Genomic DNA, 21,711 nt, shown 5'->3' on the forward strand with positions numbered 1-21,711 from the left:
CTCACAATACACAGGATTCAAAGACAATTTACAACAATATATTATGGTGACTTACAATATCAGGTGACTGCAGCAGTGTAGATAAATAGTATACATAACTGAAAAGTATTAAGTATGCTTATAAGGTAAAATCATAGCAATGATATTTAACTGTCCAAAAATGTGGCCAATGTTAGAAGAGTGGTGGCTGAGTGCAGATAAATCACAAACTATGCTTTTGTTTTTAATTGCACATCACTATGGTATGGCTGTTTATCCAGAACATTTATTGCCACATTCAGAGGTACAGGTAATAGAAATTTATTGCCACATTCAGAGGTACAGGAAATACAAATTTTCACTCTCATTTTGAAAGACATAAAAACAAGTGTCGGTAGCACTACCATATAGAGGATATATGAGAGTTGCTTCCAGTATTAGCTCTGTGTTGACACCTGTACTACTACCACAAAGCCACTTGGTGATGAATGACAAACATATCTTTGCTATATACTTTAACCTGTCAACTGAAACATTGTGCATCAGATCAAGTATTTTCCGTTTAGTATATGCACTATATATACACTATATATGATTGTATAATCTCAGTGACAAAGTAAAAAAGCTGATGTGTGATGTAATGCAGTGCAATTTAGAGGCCAAAAATTAGTTTTCTTATCCAGCCATGATCTGCTACCTAGAGGAATAAAGTCCTAATGATGACCCTAATGATCCACGGTCAGTGGCTCAGATGCTGAAAGAGCTGGACAGTGGGATGGGATTAAATGGTTTCCATCAACTTGCCCATTCTGGGATGAAGGAAATAGGAGTCCCATAATTGCTCCTGTTCAGGGAGAGTCTTAAATATTCACAGTGGTCACATCATTAGGTCAATCTGACAGCTCTCAGGAGACGTGTATGGGAGGTCACACATTTGTCCACACCATTGGTAGAGCATAAGGCACCCCCCACTGTGACATGGGTGCCAACATCTTCCAGCAGAGGCCGAAATTAGGCCATGCAAAGAGGAAACCTAGATGGCCACATACATGGCAGCTCTGTGATCAGCTCTCAGCCAAGGAATTCATAGGTTCATTGGGAAATACTAGTTTATCAGTCTGCAGACTATTACAAACCTAGACAATAAGCAGAGGTCAGAATCAAGCCGTATACATTGTAACTGTGAAGTATAGACCTTAACCACTATGCCAAATCATCCCATTCCTATAGGTGAAGGAAGACTAATCAATTGTGAGGCAGGTAACATGGGGGGTAGTTTTATTTTCTAGTTAAGAATGAATACACATGGACAGTTAAAAATGAATGTGCAATGTCACACTAAAAATAAAAATCTAAATGGTCTCTTAAATGGATACAGATAGGTGCTACTGAATTTTTTTCTTTCTCTTTACTGTTGTAGGGTTTGAGTTAGTAGCTCAAAATAACTGTACAGTATCAGATCAGCTTATTTACTCTCTGTAGAGCGGGTTCTTTAAGGATGATAGCTCATTTTTTTTCCTTTTTCATTCTACTGCTCCTTAAGGGTGCACCTTGTTTCTCCAGCCATTTAATCTGACTGTTGGAGAGCCACATTTATTCTTGTGATAAGTAATGTTTCTGTTGTAGTACACTTGCTTGAACAGCTCCTCTCTAATCATAGTCCATTATTTTTATCTAAAAGTTTCCTCAGGTGGACTGCAATATACTCCCGAAATCCATCCATATTGTTTACCATCCTATGAAGGTACAGATATTTGTTGCTTGCATCACTGCAACAAAAAATATGGGGTCAAACTCTTATAGTAGAAACTGATATTTCAAAGCCTTTGCATTAGCTTTGTATTGCTCCAGATGTCTTGACTGAAATCACTGTTGCAGTATTCTTAATATATGGGTTTTCATCCACTGATGTGCAGCTGGGGCAACAAAACTTTCCCTTTTAGAAGGTGTATGTCAGATGTGTGACCTCAGCTCATATGCTCGAGTTCCTCAGCCTATCTCACTGACAGCATGGTCACAGTTCATGCTTCTGTTGGACTAAATTGGGTTGTTGGTACCTTTGCTTGTTTATTATTCATGTAAGTGCCCCATTAGGGAACCTTCCTTTTTTGCATTTTGGACTGTAATTAAAATTTTTGTTATATGTCAGGTAGGAGCTATAAGTGCAAGTATGGTAGCCATATGCCATATAAGGACATACACACTAATTGACTTTTTTATTCAGGCCCGGAACACAACTACAAAGCCAGCTCTATCTGCCAGTAATTTGTTACAAAATTATTTAGGTCAAGACTTTCTTCCCTTAACATGTTCCTTGAAACACAGCATCTAAAATGCCTGGTCCAAACAAAGATAGCAGAATGCCTACCACCAGTTACCCTTCTTCCAAAGAAGAAACTCAGGAGACCCTGAGATGATTTGCAGTCTAACATTTCTGAGTTAGTCATACCTGCTCAGCAGAACCCATGGTAAGTCAAATATCCTCTCAGTTGCCCGCTATTGAGACTCTGTTCATAGGTTCATAGGTTCATACTAGGCTATCTGCCCAAGGGCATTTATAAGCCTAGCCCATAGCTATGTGGCTTTTAGTTTGAATAAAACTATGCCTATTATTTTGCTGTGCCTCTGTCAAGCAGTGACACTGAAGTAATCCCTGGGGTATATCTGTGATCTCCCATCCATTGGTCAAGATTCCTCTTGAACAAGGCCAGTGCTCTGCCTCACATGTAGGGATTTTGTTCCACAGCATAGGAGTCTCTGGGTGATGAATCTGTCCCTCCAGCACGTTCTATTAATAACCGTGTCAAGGTTTAAGTCTCCTTGTGGTTCTGTGGGATCTAGATTTTTTGAGGTGAAGCATATTCATCAAATCTGGGTTTGACATGGCCTTATATGTTAGGCACAGGTCACCTCTGAGCAAGCGGTATGAGACTGAATAGAGCTGGTGTTCTTTCAGTCGGGCAGCATAAGACATATTTTTGAGACCCTTTATCCTTTTGGTGAGGAACTTTTGGGGCCTTTTCAGCTGCTGCAGGTGTCGGGTCAGATACATTCCGAATGGGGCATTGTACTCAATCATAGGTCTAATGAGTGATGAGTACAGGGGGACGGTCACCTACCTTGATCTAGATGTGAATCCCTTCATGACCAGATGGGCATTGTAGAAGGTTTTCCTAACTACTAACATGAGTGTCAAGCGAAGGCTACTGTCAACCTGGGTCCCCAGATCCCTGATGACTTCTTCTGTGCTCAGTGGATTGCCACCTATATGGTAGCTAGTAACCTTGTTTTATGACTATGCATTTCTTGGTGTTTAACTTTAGGCCATGGCTCTGGCATCAGTTATCCGTTTAGGCCCTTCTGAAGGATATCTGTGTCAGATGTGTTTAGTTTGCAGTCATCTGCAAACTTTGTCAGCCATAACCCTCCTGTGTTTGCTTGTACTTCAGAAAAGTAGATGCCGAACAAGAGTGGACCCAGGACTGAGCCCTGTGGGACACCACTTGTGACAGGCTTTGAGTCTGACATGGCTCCAGCAACTCTGACCCTGTGGGTTCTGTCACTTAGCCAGTTTGCAACCCATCTTGTGATGTATGGGTTTACATTCAAGCTGATGAGTTTTTCGATGATACCTGAGTGGAATATTTTGTCGAAGGCCTTTGCCAGGTTGAGGTAGGCTGTATGGACTGCCTTTCCCTCATCAATGGCCTTGGTGACTGTCTCGAAAAAGTCAACCAAGTTTAAAAGGCATGATCTGCCTTTGACAAAGCCAAACTGGGTTGGATCCAAAGTCTGCAAGTTCCCTATGTCTTTATTTATGAGTTCCATTATGATCCTCTCCATGGCTTTGCAGATAAGGCTTGCAGCTAATGGGGGCGGTAAATTTCCAGGGGGGGTGGAGGCACACGCCTTTGTGAAGTGGGACCACAAGGTGAGGCTAAGATTAAACAGCTGTCCTAACTGCGGGTCACACATCTGACATACACCTTCTAAAAGGGAAAGTTTTTTTGCCCCAGCTGCACATCAGTGTTGGAGGCCAGTACGGCTCATGAGGCCTTGCAGGCTGTGAATACCTTGGAAGAACCATGCCTTATCATTCTGGTGGGACCACATGGAGTCTCTCAAATCCTAGTCCAGGGAAGTGGTTCCAGATACACTGATTGAAGTACACCAAGGGTCCAAACCTACAAGACTTGTTTACATAGATGTCATGCCCCTAAAAAAAAAAAAAAAAAAAAAAAAAAAAAGGCATGTAACCTTGCCTATTGCTTCTAAGAAAAGAAGACTAGGTCACTTTTTCCCAGTGTTTATTTAAAGCTAAGATGCCTTCCTTTGTGATCCAGCTACGTCAGGCCACACCTCAGGTGCCTACCCAGGATTCTTCTTCCTGAAGAGGAACAAAAAGCAAACTCATATCATTCGTTGGATATCTTCTTGCAAATGCCTTTTCCAGCACAGCGCTCTTCAGATGAAGGAGACTGTCTTTCTCCAGATTCTCCTACTGAAGTGGCCTCCTTTATTGAAACTATTCAGAATATTACTACCTTGGGATTTTCTTTGGTACTGCAGTTAATTTTAGAGACAGCACTTAAATTAAGAACACAATTTATATTACTACTTCTTTAACTGACTGAGTCTTTGTATGCCTTTAATTAATTGCTAGAATTTTGTTTTCATACAGCATAGAATTAATGTACCATTTTAATCACAGAATTTGCATATAGTTTCCTATAATATTTTAAATGTGCATCTATTCATACACTCATGCATTTTCTCACCCCCCTCTTTAACTAGTTACTAAATATTTAAAAAGTACAACTAATTCACTCAGTTGTCTTTCCAGAATCTTAAATGTTCCACAAGTTGACTGCTATTGGGGAAAGTTGGTTTAGCATATTTCATTTAAGTAACAGGATGTAACTGCTTATTAGATATCTAATATATTTACAGTATCTAAGGAGTACTTACGTGTTTTAATATCACCTGCATCATCTGGCTGCCTTAGCTATAGTATCAAGAACCTTTCTGTGGCAATTTTAAATATTATATTATCATTGCTGACCATACAACAACCATCTCCCTGATTTTGCTCTGATGTTCCACCTAAAGTGCTATTTCTTATACACCAGGCTGCATAAGGCGATCAGTCGAGTATCTGGTCTTACTCTGTTTAATTTTTATTTTTATTTCTCACTACCTCTCCTTATCACACATAGAACCTTGGCTACATATTATTTGTTTGTCTTTCCAGCCCACTAACCATTACAGGCAGGATTAGTGGCACAGACAAATTAATTCATCTGATTTTCTCCTGCTCTGAGAGACAGCATCTACCAATTAACTGACTTCCAGGACCCCATATTTACAGAGCAAAAAGTATGAATTATTAATGTTACATCAAGCCATTGTTATAGGCTCTATACTGTGTGTGTCATATGTAAAATCCTTACTAGTGTGCAAACTGGTAAGGGAAAATTAAAAAAAGACATTCTCATCAACCTCTACTTAGTAACTGAAATAGACTCCTTCTATTTGTATTTTGCTATGCAGAATAGCCTACCACACAGTTTATACCACATAATGAGGAATGAGTCACTCATTGATTAGAACTTGAATTCTGTTCCAAGTAGAAACTTAATTAATTAAATAAAATTACTATCTTCCTAAAACTCCCCACAGTAATCCCTTACAATTACTCCTTTAAAGTTTTGTAAGCACCTCTCTTAGCCACTGTCCTATGCACAGAACCTAAGTTTGTACTAAGCGGTTCTGTTTTTTTTCCTCTTTAGATTTGTTTAGTATATAGCATTGTATCTTTGCCTTTCATACTGTAGAACTCCACTCTCCACTAATTGTTTTCAGTGGTATAAACAACCATGACAGTGGGGCCCTGCTCCTTTCAGGGCTCGCTATGCTTGGGCTTCACTTTACTTTCCTACCTTACCCCTAATTCCCATCCACCCCCACTTAACCTACTTTTATGCTCTCCAAACCCCATCTCCTCTCTCAGAACCCCATCCTCTTCCTCTCTAATTCATCCAATCAAAACTTTTTACCTGTCTCCTTATTCACAACTTTTCTCTCAGCCTTTCTTGAGCTCTTCTCTACTACTCCCTCTCTTAATAAGTATATCCATATCATACATCTTTCCCTTGCTATACTTTCATCTCCTTTACTTCTATCTACTCCATCACCTCAACACCCTTTTGTTTTATTTATCTATTGGAATACACTACTTCTCCCCTCTCCCTTAATATTTCCTTGGAAACTCTAATATAATGTCGCCACTCACCAAACATTATCTACCTTACTTTCTGTTCTATAATTCTAATCTTCCTCATATCTCTTTACCTTTGCTCTTCCCTACACTCCTCCTAATTTTTAACCTTTTGTCTCCCTAACGTATCTCACTACTTGCCATAATCCTTTACTTGTTTTGTCTCATCTACCATATCTCTGTTTCCGCTTCACACATGATTACTATCTATATCTCTACTCTCTTACTCCTCCTACTTCCACTGCTCACCTGCTAAATGGCAAACATTTCACCAATAGATCAACAACCCACTCTAATCAACCCACTTTATAACACTGACAAATCTTACCCTGGTAATAACAGCATCATATTTATTCAGTTTGCCAAACATTGTTGCACACGACTACAAACTCCTCATTACCCCCCCCCACCCCACGCACATTCACAAAGCAAAATTGAAATAACATAGTGACATAACTAAGTCTCCTGTATTATATACCACCCCCAAGAATATCTTCTTATTTGAAGAAATTTACCCCGACCCTGGCCATGACACATTTCCTGGACTTGATACCATCTCCATTCCTTTCACTTTCACAAATATGAAATCATCCACCAAGGGTATAACTATTACCTCTATGAGCATTCATAACTTGCTACATAAAGTATATGAATTTCCACTCCTGGATCACACATTACTCTTCTGACATTGTAATTTTCATGGAAACTTGGTTAAAACTTCACATCAAAGGCACTAACATTTTTCCACCTGGTTAATATGCTATTCGCTCTAATAGCTTACACAAAAAAGCAGGTGGTACAATACTTTACTCAAGCCATCTTGATATCTCTCCATTCTCTGTATCTCTGCCAATTTTCCACCCTGCTGAACTTCTACTTACCAAATGCAAACTAAATAACCATAAAAAGTTATGTATCATAGCTATTTCCTCCATGCAACAATATCTGCACTGTAGAAGACATTCTGTCTTGGACATCTACCTCTGTCTCAAGTGAAACAATAATACTTGGTGATGTCAATATCAACTGGCAAACTTTAACTACAGAATTCCCTTCCTCAAGTATTAGTTTTCATAGCTTCACTGAGCTAATAACCACCTTCCTGACTCCAGTAAAACTACTAATGCTGGCACCATGCTAGACTGGATCCTTGTATGTAATTCTAATATGTATCAAGACTGCAGAATACTCCCACACTCTATAAGTGACCACCTCACTACCTATGTTCAGAGGTCTTCTACACACCATGTCAGACAACACAAATGTAAAGAACACTGTCATGTCACCAATTTCAATTCAAATGACTTTAACAACTTGCTCTCTTCAATAAACTGACCCTTCTTCTTTACCCTACCACTAGATGATGCTGTTCTTAAATTCAGCTGTATACTCTGGGATATTCTTAATAGCCTAGCCCCCTTTAGAAAAAAAAGAGTTAAATCTCACACCAAACCCTAATGCACAAGAAGGATATTGTATGTAGAAAGTGTTTGAAACTACAATCTCCCCACTTAGTTTCAACCCTACAAACAACTTCATAATCTTACAAAAAAAAAAAGTCAAGATGACTGAAGAAAAAACTATCTAAACCCACAAATCAACTATAAAAGCAACCTCCAAAATTTTTGGAACATCATTAACAAGATTCTTAACCCTGGTTCTCCCAGCATTCCAAATTCTTGTGCAGATAACTCACCCCTACAAATTGCCACTAAATTCAACTCCTACTTCATTGATTCTGTAATTGCCAAAAATCACATGCTACACCTCCTCTCACTCATAGGTTCATAGGTTCATAGGAGTGTACTAGGCTAATGGCCTTGGGGCCTTTACAAGCCTAACCCATAGGACTACCTTGGCATTGTGCCATCCAACTTTAGTTCCCAGTGCCTCTGTCAAGTACAGCCACCGCAGTGATCCCATGGATGAATTTTCTATTTCGCATCCACTCATCAAGATTTCTCTTGAAGAGGGCTAGTGAGGTGCTCTGTTTGACATGTATGGGAAGTCTGTTCCATAGCATGGGCAGTCTCTGGGTTATGAACCTGTCCCTCTAGCATGTTCTGTTGATTGTGGTAATGAGGCTGAGGTGTCTGGAGCATGTGGTGCGGAGGAATTGGGATTTTTTTAGATGTAGCATTTCTGACAGAGTTGGGTCAGACATGGCTTTGTAAGTCAAGCAGAGATCAACTCTAAGTAGGCAATATGAGACAGAGAATAGTTGGAGTTTTTTTGAGTCTGTCCATATACGACAAGTGTTTTGGCCTAGCATCATCTTTGTAAGGTACTTTTGTGGCCTCTCCAGTTGTTGCAGGTGTCTAGTGAGGTACATGCCAAATGGGGCATTGTACTTGATGACTGGCCAAATGAGGGAAGAGTAGAGGCAGACAATGACCTCTTTCTTCCTGGATGCAAAACCCTTAGTAATGAGATGTACCACATAGAAGGACTTTCTGACCACAGTGGCAATGTGGTGGTCAAAAGACAAGTTGTTGTCAACCTGTGTTTCCTGATCTCTTATAACACCTTCTGTGTTCAGTGGACTACCATCGATGTGGTAATTCATGGGAACCGTGTTTTTCCCAAAGGGGATGATGACACATTTTTTGGCATTGAGCTTAAGACCATGATTCTGACACCAGTCATTGGTCTCAGTGAGGCCTTTCTGTAGGATGTCAACATCATTTGGGGAGTAACACTTCATGTTAGCATGGACTTCAGAGAGGTAGATACCAAACAGAAGAAGACTCAGGACCGAACACTGTAGGACTCCACTCATGACAGGTCGGCAGTCTAACTTGGACTCAGCTACTTTCACACTGTGGGCTCTATCTGTGAGCCAGTTTGCAACCCACCTAGTGATATAGGGGTTGATGCCTAGCTTAGTGAGTTTTTCTATGATTCCTGAGTAGGGAATGGTATCAAAGGCCTTGGCCAGATCAAGGTAGGCTGTATGAATCACCTTACCTTCATCCACAGGTCTGGTGACTAACTCAAAAACGTCGACCAGGATGAGCAGGCATGATCTACCCTTCACAAAACCAAACTGTGTGGGGTCCAGAGTTTGGCGATTCCCTATATCATTTTTTATTAGGTCCATGATGATGTGTTCCATAGCTTTGCATATCAGACTCATCAGGCTAATGGGGCGATAGTTCCCAGGGTCTGTAGTCACTCCTCCTTTGTGGAAAGGGATGTCTGTAGCAGTGCACCACTCAGTAGGGACAAAGCCTGAGGTGAGGCTGTGATTGAACAGGGCACACAGGTGAGGTGCCAGTTCACTCTGTAGTTCATGTAGAACACAGCCAGGGATATTGTCAGGTCCCATACAAGCTGTATTCTTGTCCTTGGACAGTGCTGTTTTAACCTGTGCAGCAGTAATACTGGGTGCCTGGCAATTTACTCGTATTGTGATTGGTCCTTTGGGGAGGGAGAGAGGGTAAAGTTGGCACTGAATCTGTCAGCTAGTATATTGGGAATATCTGTTGGCTCAGTATAGGAGGTACCATTGTGCAGTAGCTCAGAGCAAATCTGGGTATTGCCATGGAGATTCTTTGCATAACTATAGAAGGACTTGTGGTTGTCTTTACTATTTGCTGCAATTCTGTTTTCATAGCTAGCTTTAGTGGCTTTGATGAGGGATCTCAACTTTTTGTTGAGACTGATAAGGAAGTTTTTACAGTCTTGGGACTTCACCTTTTTCCGCATCAGTTTCCTCCTTCTGTTGAAGTGTTTGTTTATGGCAGGGCACCACCAAATTAGCTTCCTTTTTTTTTGAGGAGAGTGTCCTGGTTCTATTGGGTATGGCAAGATCCATGCATTTGTGTACGTGTTCATACAGTGCATTGGTGTATGATTCGGCACTCTTGCAACTATTCTCCATTTGCATGGGTGCTGTGAAGTTAGCCACCTGTGTTTTTAGGTGCCCAAAGTTAGCTTTGGAGAAGATTTTCATGGTGGTTACCTTTGTTGGGAGTGGGGGTGGGTGGGAGGGATGTGGATTTCCAAGGTGATTAGTTTGTGGTCTGATCTAACCAGAGAGGAGTTGAGTACTGGTGTAGAGCAATGGTCGCCCATGTTAGTAATGACCAGTTCAAGGATGTTGCTACCTCTAGTGAAGGTATGAATGAGCTGGTCTAGGACACTGGAATTAATGAATTCCAGGAAACGTTGGGCAAGTGTATTGATACATGAGTAGTTTTCCCAGTTAATGAAGGGGTAGTTGAAATCGCCCAGTATGAGAGTGCTAGGGTGGACCCAATGCCTAACAAAGCAACTTTTTTTTAAAACCCATTCCCACCATCTACATAAAATTTCAACTAAATAATCTGAAGCCCTGCTCTCCTTCAGCTGACAGTCTAGCAGTAGAATATTTAAAATTAGCTGCGTCAACCATTGTTTACCAAGTCTTTATCATAATTAATAGATCTGCTCAAGAACCAGTAGTCTCATGTATTTCTAAACAATTTTATCATTCCACTTCACAAAGGTGGTAACTCCATTGAATTTGCCAACTATAGGCCAGTAGCAACCCTTTCACCACTCTCATAAATACTTGAGAAATGCATCCGCAAACAACTTCTTGAATGTCTGCTTTATGAAAATCTACTAACCCCTACCCAAAATGGCTTTCGTCCACACCACTGCACAATAACTACCTTAGCCTCCTTTAATGACACCATCATAAATGCTATGGGTAACAATAACCTTGTATAATCCATTTTGTAGATCTCTCCAAAGCCCTCGATACTGTCTCTCACCCCACAATTCTCACTAAAATGTCTGCTCTTGGTAATTCCACTGTCAGGTGGTTTTCCAGCTGCCTTTCCAGCAATCAGTTAAGTGGCTTTCCTCTTTCTCTTCCTTCCTCACAGTTAATACTGGAGTACCACAAGACTCCATTCTTGGGCCCATCCTATTCAACATCTTTGTTAACAGTTTACATTCATCCTGTTCCCAGTCTCCACTCATACAATATGCTGACGACTCCACAATTATCTGTTCATCTGACAGTCCTCTACACCTGAAATCCATTACTCAAAAACCTTATAACTCCATCAAAAGCTGGATTCACAATAACCAACTTCTCCTTAACCTTTCAAAAAACACTGCTATTTTTTCCCAAAATCTCAATGCCGTCTCAAGATTTCCTTCACTGTTGTATCACTTGACAATGCTCTAATTGAAGTAGTGTCACATACCAAACTCTTAGGCATAACCTTGGATGGCCAACTAAATTTCAGTTTGCACATCAAAAATGTGGCATGCTCTGTAGATCAAAAAAAGTTCCTAACCTACACCTATAGACTTTTTCTTGTTAATGCTTATCTCCTTCATGCTCTACTTTATGCCTCTCCCATTCTAACTAACATACAAACCACCCTAAAAACAAAAACTGAGCTCTGGTACAATAGAATTGTTAGATGTGCTAATAATCAACATTATAAAATGCACCGTTGTCTATCTCTAAATTCTTTAAACTGTCTTAAGCTGCCTAACCACCTCCTGCTCTCTCAACTGCTCCTTGCTCATTTAATAATCTATAAAACTTCCTTTTCCCAGCCATATCATCCATTCTCACTTATTAAATTCCCAGCACATTCTCTTCTGGACTCAGACCAGCATCTCTTAGAAATCTACAAACCTAAACGATCCATAGGCCATGGCCTATACAGTAATGCAGTGGTCTAAACCTGGAAAAAATTACCATAGCCATTTGATCAATTCCAAATAGTCACAAATTTAAAAACTCGGTAAGAGAATGTCTCCATAATACCTGGCTCTGTTCCTGTGTTAACCCTGCATAGCCTTGCCACTACTTTATTTTCATCTCCCCTCTAGTACAATCTGACTCTCCCCACCTCCTCCTTTTTCTCCTCACTCACTCCCTCTCTTCCAGCTCCTTCCTACTCTTCTTTTAACGATTTCACCAATCTAAACCCACAATCCACAATCCTGACGTTCTAAATAACGGCGCTCAGAACCTTGGAATCGTGACATCTTGAAACCTGTAAGTGGAGCTTGCCATACAGTGTTGAACGGGAACATAACCATTCTCTTCACTGTAGTGCGATCTCAGAATTACTATATTTATGTTGCAGGGGGTGTGGGTGGTGCAGGTGGGCCCCCCTGCAAAATGGTCTTTTTTGATGTATTCTTCATTTGACTTTTTTTGCTATTATTTCGAGATTTCACAATCTCAATGTTCTGAGCGTCTGAATTTAGAACATCGGGATTGTGAAATTTCAAAATTCCATAGTGGACCCATATATATATATATATATATATATATATATATATATATATATATATATATATATATATTTATAGAGAGAGAGAGAGGGAGAGAGAAAGAGCATATATATTATTTATATCATTTCCTAATCACTCTCCTGTTATACTAATATTATATTCCCTCACTTTCATAATATTTTCTACTTCACAATTCACTCTGTCATCAGTGTTTCCTATGCTCTTAACTTTATTGATACCTCACTACTGCTCTGTACTACTCCTCGCATCTCTTCTTTTTTTCCTACTCACTGAACTTTTATAATTTGCTTGCTATATTTCTTCCTACCACCTTAACTATTCCTCTCACTAACAGTACATTTTTTGGACTAATGTTCTATCTAAATATGTATTATTCTATATCTTTATTACTCTTTTGAATTTCACTCAGTTACCTTATGTTATTAATTCTGTTATTTATTTTTATGTCTAGATTGGACATCGTTTATTAATTTTCATAAGGTGCCTGGGCCTTTGCTGAAAATAGTCCCTTTTCCCAATCAGATTATCCAAGTTAACAGATGTTAAATACCAAAATAGCAAATAATGAGTCACTTTGAATGGCAACCAAAGCAGATCTCTGATGTGCAAAAGAGATACTACTGTCTCCTGGAAATGGGTACTGGAGGCCCCTGTCCAGTACTTCCAGTTCTAGAGGCATACCAGGTTGCCTTCCAGTCAATCTTCAGCTCTTAATTTTCAACCACCAGCACCTAAAAGACCAGACAGATTCTATAAGGCAACCTGAATCCTATGGCTGACCATGCTGCAGTCTCCCTTTGCTCGGATAAGCCATCTAAGGTGTTCCCCAGTGCTTACACCCTTCTCACTGACAAGGATATTATGGCTATGGATTGGTGGGGGTAAAGAAGGTTTACACTTCCTCCACCCTTGCTTTCAGAACTATTAATCAGCAGACCCAAGTGACCAATATTTGCTCTCTGTACTACAGTCTTTGCAAAAGGTTATATCAGACCCACCATCAGTGGATTCTAAGTAGAAAATGTAGAGCTTACTGTATCAAGCTACACACAGCCAGACACAGCATAAAATGCAACAATAAATTGGAAAGAGTAATACGAGTAAAACAAGCAGGTCCGTGCCTGAAGATTATATATCAAGTTTGTTCATTTAGTTATGTTGTTCCAGCAAGCATAAGAGTTTAAGATGAATTTAGAGGTTGGAGGCTTACTGTTTAATTGTGTTCAAGGAACTCATGCGACTCATAGTTTTAATTAAGTATTTAAGCAATTACTGTTGTATTGTTCACTGACTCTGAAGAAGCCCAATGGTGGGTGAAAGCGCTTAATCAGTTTTGTTTTTTGAAAATAAAGCTGATGTTTCCTCTGGCATAGACCTGCTTGTTTTAACAGCATGAAATGCAGTTATGATGCTGCAGATGCCTCCCCCAGTGCTACTACAATGGGCACAGTCATCAGACGATATGCATGGCTGCACAGTCATCCCAGCCCTGAGCACTTCTAAAATCTTATATTTGCACTTAGATAAAGACTTGTTTGGTCCATAGGCTGCCAATCTCTTCAAAGTCCTACAAGAGCAAGACAGGACTATGAAAGACTGTATACTAATTCTACTTTCTACAGTCCCTAGAATACCATAGAAACTACCCAGCCAAGTCTACTTCTTGCCTAGGTCCTCTTACAATGAAAAATACCAAGAAAAAGATTTCCAAGCAAACAACATAGGGAATCTCCTTCAAGGAGGCCACCCTTTTGCAGCAAATCCTGAGAGTACCTTCCCAACTACCCCTCCCCTGTCCTTAACCCCTCTATTCCTCCATCCAAAAGACTTTCTCTTTTTCTCACATTTTGGGAAATGGCATGCTTGGAGAAATCCTTCCATATCTAAAGACCCTCCCTCTTCCAACTCTCAGTCAGCTTCTGTTGCTCATTCCTATTATTCAGGACTTAATAGAAAAAGACAGCATAGAATAAGTGCAACAGTCATCATAGGAAAAGGTTTCTATTCCAGAATCTTTCTGGTACTAAGGAAGGAAGGGCAATGGAGAGCTGTTATGGATCTCTGTCTTTGAAACACTTTCCTGATTGTTCCCTCTTTCAAAATGCTCTCTCTTCCTACACTCCTGCCTTTCATTCTCACTAATGACTTTCTGGTATCCCTAGACTTAGAGGATGCCTACCTTCACATTCCCATCTGATGTTTTAGCAGGAAATTCCTCAGATTTTTCAATAGATCATCATATTTTCAGTTTACTGCTTTTCCCTTTGGTCTTTCTGCAGCACCAAGAGTTTTTACAAAGCGTCTAGCTTCAGCTGTGGCTTTTTGCCGCACACAGAACCTACTGATCCAAGCTCTCTACATGGACATCCTCCTCAAAAATGTACATTACATTGAACATTTCCTGACAATCCTGGGATTCACAGTCAGTTTCAAAAAGTCCCATCTCACACCCATTCGGGACCTAGTTTTTCTGGGTTGCAGGTTAGGCAAGTGCAAAATGCATGTCTTTCTTCCTCAGGAAGAAGTTCACAGTCTGTCTAGCTTCTTCCAAAACCCAGTGTCACACTGGATTGCTACAGAGATGCTCAGGGCTTTGAGATACATGGCGGCTACCATCCCAATGCTTCTCCAGGCCACACTACACATGAGAAAAATTCAGTGGTACCTGAAATTTGTGTGGCCCCAATATTCACTAACCCCTGGATACTCTGATCCCTCACCTACCTTGCCTCAAAAAGGAGCTGCTCTGGTAGGAAAAACAGGTCATGCTCAATCCAGATCTTTCTTTCACTTCAGCCCCACTCAACTACGTTCTTCACACAAATGTCTTGGACAGGGCATGGGAGGCTTGGACAGGATCTCACTGAGTACAGGGGAAATGGACTTTTCTTCTCCTGAAGGAGCACATTGACTTGAAAGAAATAGAAGCTCTTCTGCAAGTTCTGTAGATGTTCTCCCATCTGTTAAAACCAGGCACACTAATGTTGTACACTGACAACAACACAGTTATCCAGTATTTAAACAAACAGGAGGACACGATGTCTTACCAACTGTGCAGGCTAGCACAGGAGGCTTGGCACCTAGCCACACAAATGAACTTGAGTTTGACAGCCACATTTATTCTTTCACAGGAGAATATGCGGGCCAACTCCTTAAACAGCCCTCAAGAGGACCCTCATGAATGGACCCTAAATCAATAACACCACAAATAGACCTTTTTGTAACCCCAGAAAACCACCATCTTCCTCAGTTATGCATGAGGATACCTTCTTTCTCAGCCTGGAGGATAGATGCTTTATCTTTCCAGTGATCGGGGGTGTTCCTCTAAGCCTTCAATATTCTGCCACTGCTTTCAAGAATTCTTTTAAAAGCCCAAAAGGAAGTTCCAAAACCTCTACCTCTTGCCCCTTTCTAATCCATAAAAGGCACCTCTACTCTCAGGAGGTGGTTTGGGTTTTACAAGAAGACAGGGAGCCTATTACCTACTACCAGAAAGTCATACTCAGCTAAGTGGAAAAAAATTCTATTTGGTGCCACAAGCACAACCAGGATCCACTCTTTTGAGAGGTTTCCACTCTTACAGTATCTCTGTGAACTATTGGAGTCTGGTTTGACCTACTCTTCCATTAAAGCTCATCTGCCTGCCCCATCGATGCCTGCTTGCCTCTTGACCATCTTCGCATGTCAGATGTCAATCTTTTCTTGAGGGGAGCCTTACGTCTTAAATCATCAAGAACATGCATTTCTCCTCCCTGGGATCTGAACTTTGTGTTGGAAAAACTTAAAATGTAAATTGCCCACATTTGAGCCAGCAACATCTTCCACTCTAAAATTCTGCACCTGGTAGGTATCCTTCTGATGGTTTTTACCTCTGCTTGCAGACTGTCCAAACCTCAGGTGCAAATGAGTAGGTATTTTGCCCTTTCTCATTTTCCACAGGGACATGTGACTGTCAGGGCCAATCCTTTTTTCATGTCTATGGTAGTGAATGAACTATGCCTCAATAAGGCTATTCATCTGCTGTCCTCTCTTTCTAATTCCCCAGAATGGGGGGGGGGGGGGTGGGGAGAATTCTACACTCTCTAGACATTCACAGGCAGCTTAAGTTCTAATTGTAAAAAACAAAAACTATCAGAAAAAAATGGCCAACTATTGGTTTCCTTCATGGATTCCAAGGTGGGCCAGCCAGTCTCAAAGTAAACTATTGCATCTTGGATATCGATGGCCAACTCTTTCTGGTACACAATATGGTAAGTCATTGCCTTCCTACCCAAACGATACTCTACTCAGGCAGTAGCTTCTTCTGGTGCCTCCCACAAGGGTGTTGACGTAAGGCCATCTTGGAAGCTGCCGCTTGGTCTTCAGTGCTCAACTTCACCAAACACTACAAGATAATGGAAAATCTAAACCAACTATATTAGAAGTACTGAATATAGTAACAGAGGTAAAACAACTAGAATTGAGATCTTTAGAAAAGGGTAGGAGCAAACTACATAGGAAAAAATGGGAATTGCGGAAACAATCCATACAAGGGAGGAATGAGGTTTAAAAGGCAGCAGGGCTTAAATGAGCTATGCAATGTTTGAGTGAAAATGATTGGGTAGATTATAAATGTATAATATTTGCAAATGGATGTGTGTCGTGGTTTGTGTTGTAAAATGATTGCAACTAGGACTGTCAGTGTGGTTAGTTTTCATTTATATAAATGTATGATTACTTATGTCACAAGTGATGGTTTAATAAGGATGCTTCTTATTTAAAATAAGGGACAAGAATTGAATAATTTATGTAATGTTGCTTAGGTTATATGATTTATAGCAATATATGTGAAGTATAATGTTTGTTAATGTTAATCTGTTAATAGGATTTGATTACATTTGTGTAAATGTAAATTTGCCTATATCACAAGTGATAATTCAATAAAGATGTTTAAAAAAAAAGATTTCTCCAGGGCTGCCTTTGCTAGGTCTGTCCTACCTGGGCTCCTGGACAGCTCATCTACCCATTAGTCAACCATCCTGTCTGTACCTCCTTCAGCTCTGTGAATCAACCATATGATAAGAATTACTGCAACAGTGATTTTAGCCAGGACGTAGTACAGTTGTGCAAGAACTTATCATAACAGTAGTTGTCCTACTGTCCACTGTTGCAGTGTTCCTTTCCTCTGTCCTTCTTCTCTTCTCCTTCTTTACCCCAACATTTCTCTTTCCCTCAGGTACAAGCTATCACCTATATCCTGCTATTGAGAAAGTTTACTTACCTGTTTGGGATACACCACTCCTAGCTGACCAGTCTCCTGTCCAAGCAGTCTTCATGCTACTTACTTGGACATAGTTTAAGAAACATATGTGTACATCTGCCTATATACTCCAATGCATATGAGCTGAGGTTACTTTTCAGAGATACACCCTCGGGTAGGTAAAGGTTTGGTACCCAAGCCAGACATTAATGGACAAAAACCCATATGTTATGAATACTGCAACAGTGATCAGTATGACATTTACTGTTATGGTAAGTTCTTACACATCTGTTCTTTGTTTTTGTCTGTTTACTTGATAATTTGATGTTTAGTGATAACCTTTGAATTTCTAAGTCATTTTCTATGTTATAATGTCTGTTTTAAGCTGCTAGCTAGACCTCACCCTATTGTTACTTAATTTTCTCTCATGAGGTACTGGTGGCTTTTGGGAAGTGTAATCTGTTTTTATCATGGGGTGCTAGTTGCTTTCAGCAAGTGTAAATCTGTCTTATCAATGCAAATGTAGGGTAAATGACCATTCCAGCTGCTTTTTTCACCAATAATATTGCTATTGCAACCCTACTGTTATCCACAGAAGAATTGCATTGCTGTTTTAATGTCTTAGACAAAATGCTGACTGCTGTTCAGTGTCTATTGCTATATGGCTCTTCGACTTGCCATCTCATTTGCTCCATTTATGCATGTTAGCAATGTAATGCTTCTAGTCATAAAAGCCATCACTGTTACTTAGCCAGCTTTGGTCAGAGTACATCTGTAATTTTACCACACCGCACACATCTTTAGCAGGAAGTAAATTTGTTGCCGTAGTACTAAGTGGTGTCAGTACTCCAACGCATACGCTCTGTATTTTTCTTTTATCGCATGGCTAGACATTGGATGTGTATACAGCTAGTATATTGTGTCTTATCTTTTATGTAATTTTTTCAGTTATTATCACAGTCATAGCTAACAGGTTTTAGGTAAAATGCTATAGATCTCTATTTGCAATGTACAGTGTATTATATTTCTAAATTGGTTTCTGTCTTCACTTCTTTACTTTTATCTACCCTTGTCTTTCACTTTCTTACCACCTAACACATTGTTTTTTGTTTCCCCGTTCATGCTAGTTTTCATCATCTAATTGTGACCCCCCTTCCACTAAGTCTAACCTGATGAATTACCTCTCAAATCCAGCTCTTGGGATGAAGTGAAACAACTACCCTAAGGGACTCACCTCTAGAGTTTTACCAGTGTAGGTCTCTCCAACATAGAAATGCAGCTGTTTTGTTATTGATTTCTTCTATAGTGTACTAAGCAGCTAGTGGTAAACTCACTACCAGGGGGATAGACAGTTTTGCTGTTATTTCTCCTGTTCAGCTAGTTCACGGCCCCACTAATTTCCTCTGACTTATCAAAGTAGGCTTCTTTTTTTCTGGCCATTGATTTTAGTGATTCCTTCCCACTTTTGGCAATAGTACACTTCTCACACATCATTAGTTTGTAAGTCTAATTTTCTGTTTATACGCTCTTATCCTGAACTATCTGCTAACATTGCTAGTTATCGCAGCACAATCACCCCAACTGTTGTTGCTTATACAGTACTTCTCCCTAGTTAACAGGCACTGTGCACAACATTTTTGCTAATTTCCTTATAACCAGTCTAGTCGGATAACACTGTAAAGATGGTAACCCTTACCTCTCGGCCTTTTTTTGTACTGATAGTTTTCTTGGCACAAAACTCTCTCCAGGTTCTTCCCACTCAGTTTACCTTCGTTCCGCTTGGGCTCACGCCACTCCCCTACCCTAACCCCATTCCCAACCACCTCCAGCCTCATTACATGTATACCTAACCAAACCACACCCTTACTCCAATCAACCAGTCCATCTCCATTTTTCAATATCCACTATAACCCCACCTACTTACTCTACCCCACCTCTCCTCTCACTCTACTCCTCTACCCTAACTATTCACCATGCATTTCTGCTTCACTTTATTTATGAATACTTTACTACTCTACTTTCTTTACCTCACCTCCAACTGCACCTCCATCCACTCATATCAAGTCAGACACTTGCACTCACCAACACTACCACTATCCACTCTCTACTCACAATCCCACACTTATAGTAACATTAACCCACAACTCTGTAACCACACTACCACTCTTCTCTCACCTCTCAAACACTTACACACCAACCATCACATCTCCTTAGCTTCCCAATACCATAAATGAATTAACAAACTTAAACTTCTTCTATTACAATCCATTACTCAAATTAAACTCCAAGCTGACATCCATCTTAATCCAGGTCCCACTAATAACTACTTTCAGTGACATCAGTCTTCTCCTTGTCTTACTTCCACTACCACTATTCTATTAACCATACACTCACACCCCAACCTCCCTCTTCCAAAACCTCCAACACTGACCTGCTCATAACAATTTTTAAGCTCTGTAGCATCATAAATAAAACCAGTGAATTCCATGCTTCCCTAGCCTCCTACTCACCTGATATAGCTGTTATAAATGAAACCTGGCTAAAGCCCCACATTAATGACAGAGAAATTATCACAAGAGGCTACAACATAATTAGACTAGACAGAGTAGGCAAACATGTTGGTGGCATCACTGTTATGTTTAAAGACTCCCTCAAAGTTGTGCAGCTTAACTGTACCTTTCCTGACCTATCCAACACTGACATTCTAACTACTCACCTAGAAATTAACCCTAATAAAGCAATAATTATCATAGTCACCTGTCTTCCTCCTGGCAATAACCAGCCCATCATTGAAAGTCTACTTTCCCGGGCTTCTACCACATTCAAGCAAGAAACTATTGTGCTTGATTACTATAATCTGGATTGGCACACCTGCTCATCCAGTACCCCACCAACTTCCTAAATCTCTTCAATTTCACCCAAACCATAACCTATCCAACTCATACAGACAAACACTCCAGCAGTCAACATTAGACTGGATATTAACCAACAAACCTAAGTTATCTAGCTGGTTGCCTCCCAGACTCCCTCAGCGACCTTTCTGCAACCTTTCTATACAGAAAACACGTGTAAACCCATGGCAACATCTCTTATAACTATATCTTTAACAAGAACCCCCCCCCCGCTACTTTTAATCAGCTACTCCAACAAAGTGACTGGATACCGCTTAAACATCTCCATTTAGATTTAGCTGTTCAGTACTTCAACGACACTTTTCTCAATATACTTAATAACCTTGCTTCCACTAGGAAAGTGCACACAAATGCTAAGCCCCTACCTTGGCTAACCACTGACACCAAACATCTACTGAAGTGCAGAGATAGAGCTTGGTCAGCTTACCATAGATCCAAAGACAGAGTTGATCTCTTAACTTACTGGCAACTAAGAAACCTAGCAAAGAAACAAATCAAGAAAGACAGACAAATATATTTCCAATCATGTTAACAGAAACACCAAAATAACCCCCAAAAGTCTGAAAATCCATCAACTATCTCCTAAGCTCAGGTCATAGCCCCACCCCACCCCCAGTCTCCGCAAATAACTCAGACCCTATTGCAACTCAGTTCAACTCCCACTTTATAAATACCATCACCTACCTGCTAGACAACCAACCAATTCAGCCATTTACAGTCCCCACCCCTGCCCCAGCACATCCCAACCCCTTCTTTTTCTCACCCATCCAAATAACTACATAAAGTCACTCTTAACCCAAACTTAAACCTGCTGTACTGCTTTCTAAAACTTGCCACTCCTTCAGTTGCCTACCCCATATCTATTTTGATCAATTGCTCTTTAACAGAACAATATGTCCCACTTCAATATCTTACACCATACTCCTCCAAAAAGGTGGACCCTCCAAAGAACTAACTAACTTTGTCCCATAGCCATCCTTTCCCCCTTGCAAAAATCTTAGAAAAATGTATACACTACCAATTCAGTAACT

The sequence above is a fragment of the Protopterus annectens genome, chromosome 11.part0 (assembly GCF_019279795.1).
Source record: "Protopterus annectens isolate FY-2018-M chromosome 11.part0, PAN1.0, whole genome shotgun sequence".
Taxonomy (NCBI): domain Eukaryota; kingdom Metazoa; phylum Chordata; order Ceratodontiformes; family Protopteridae; genus Protopterus; species Protopterus annectens.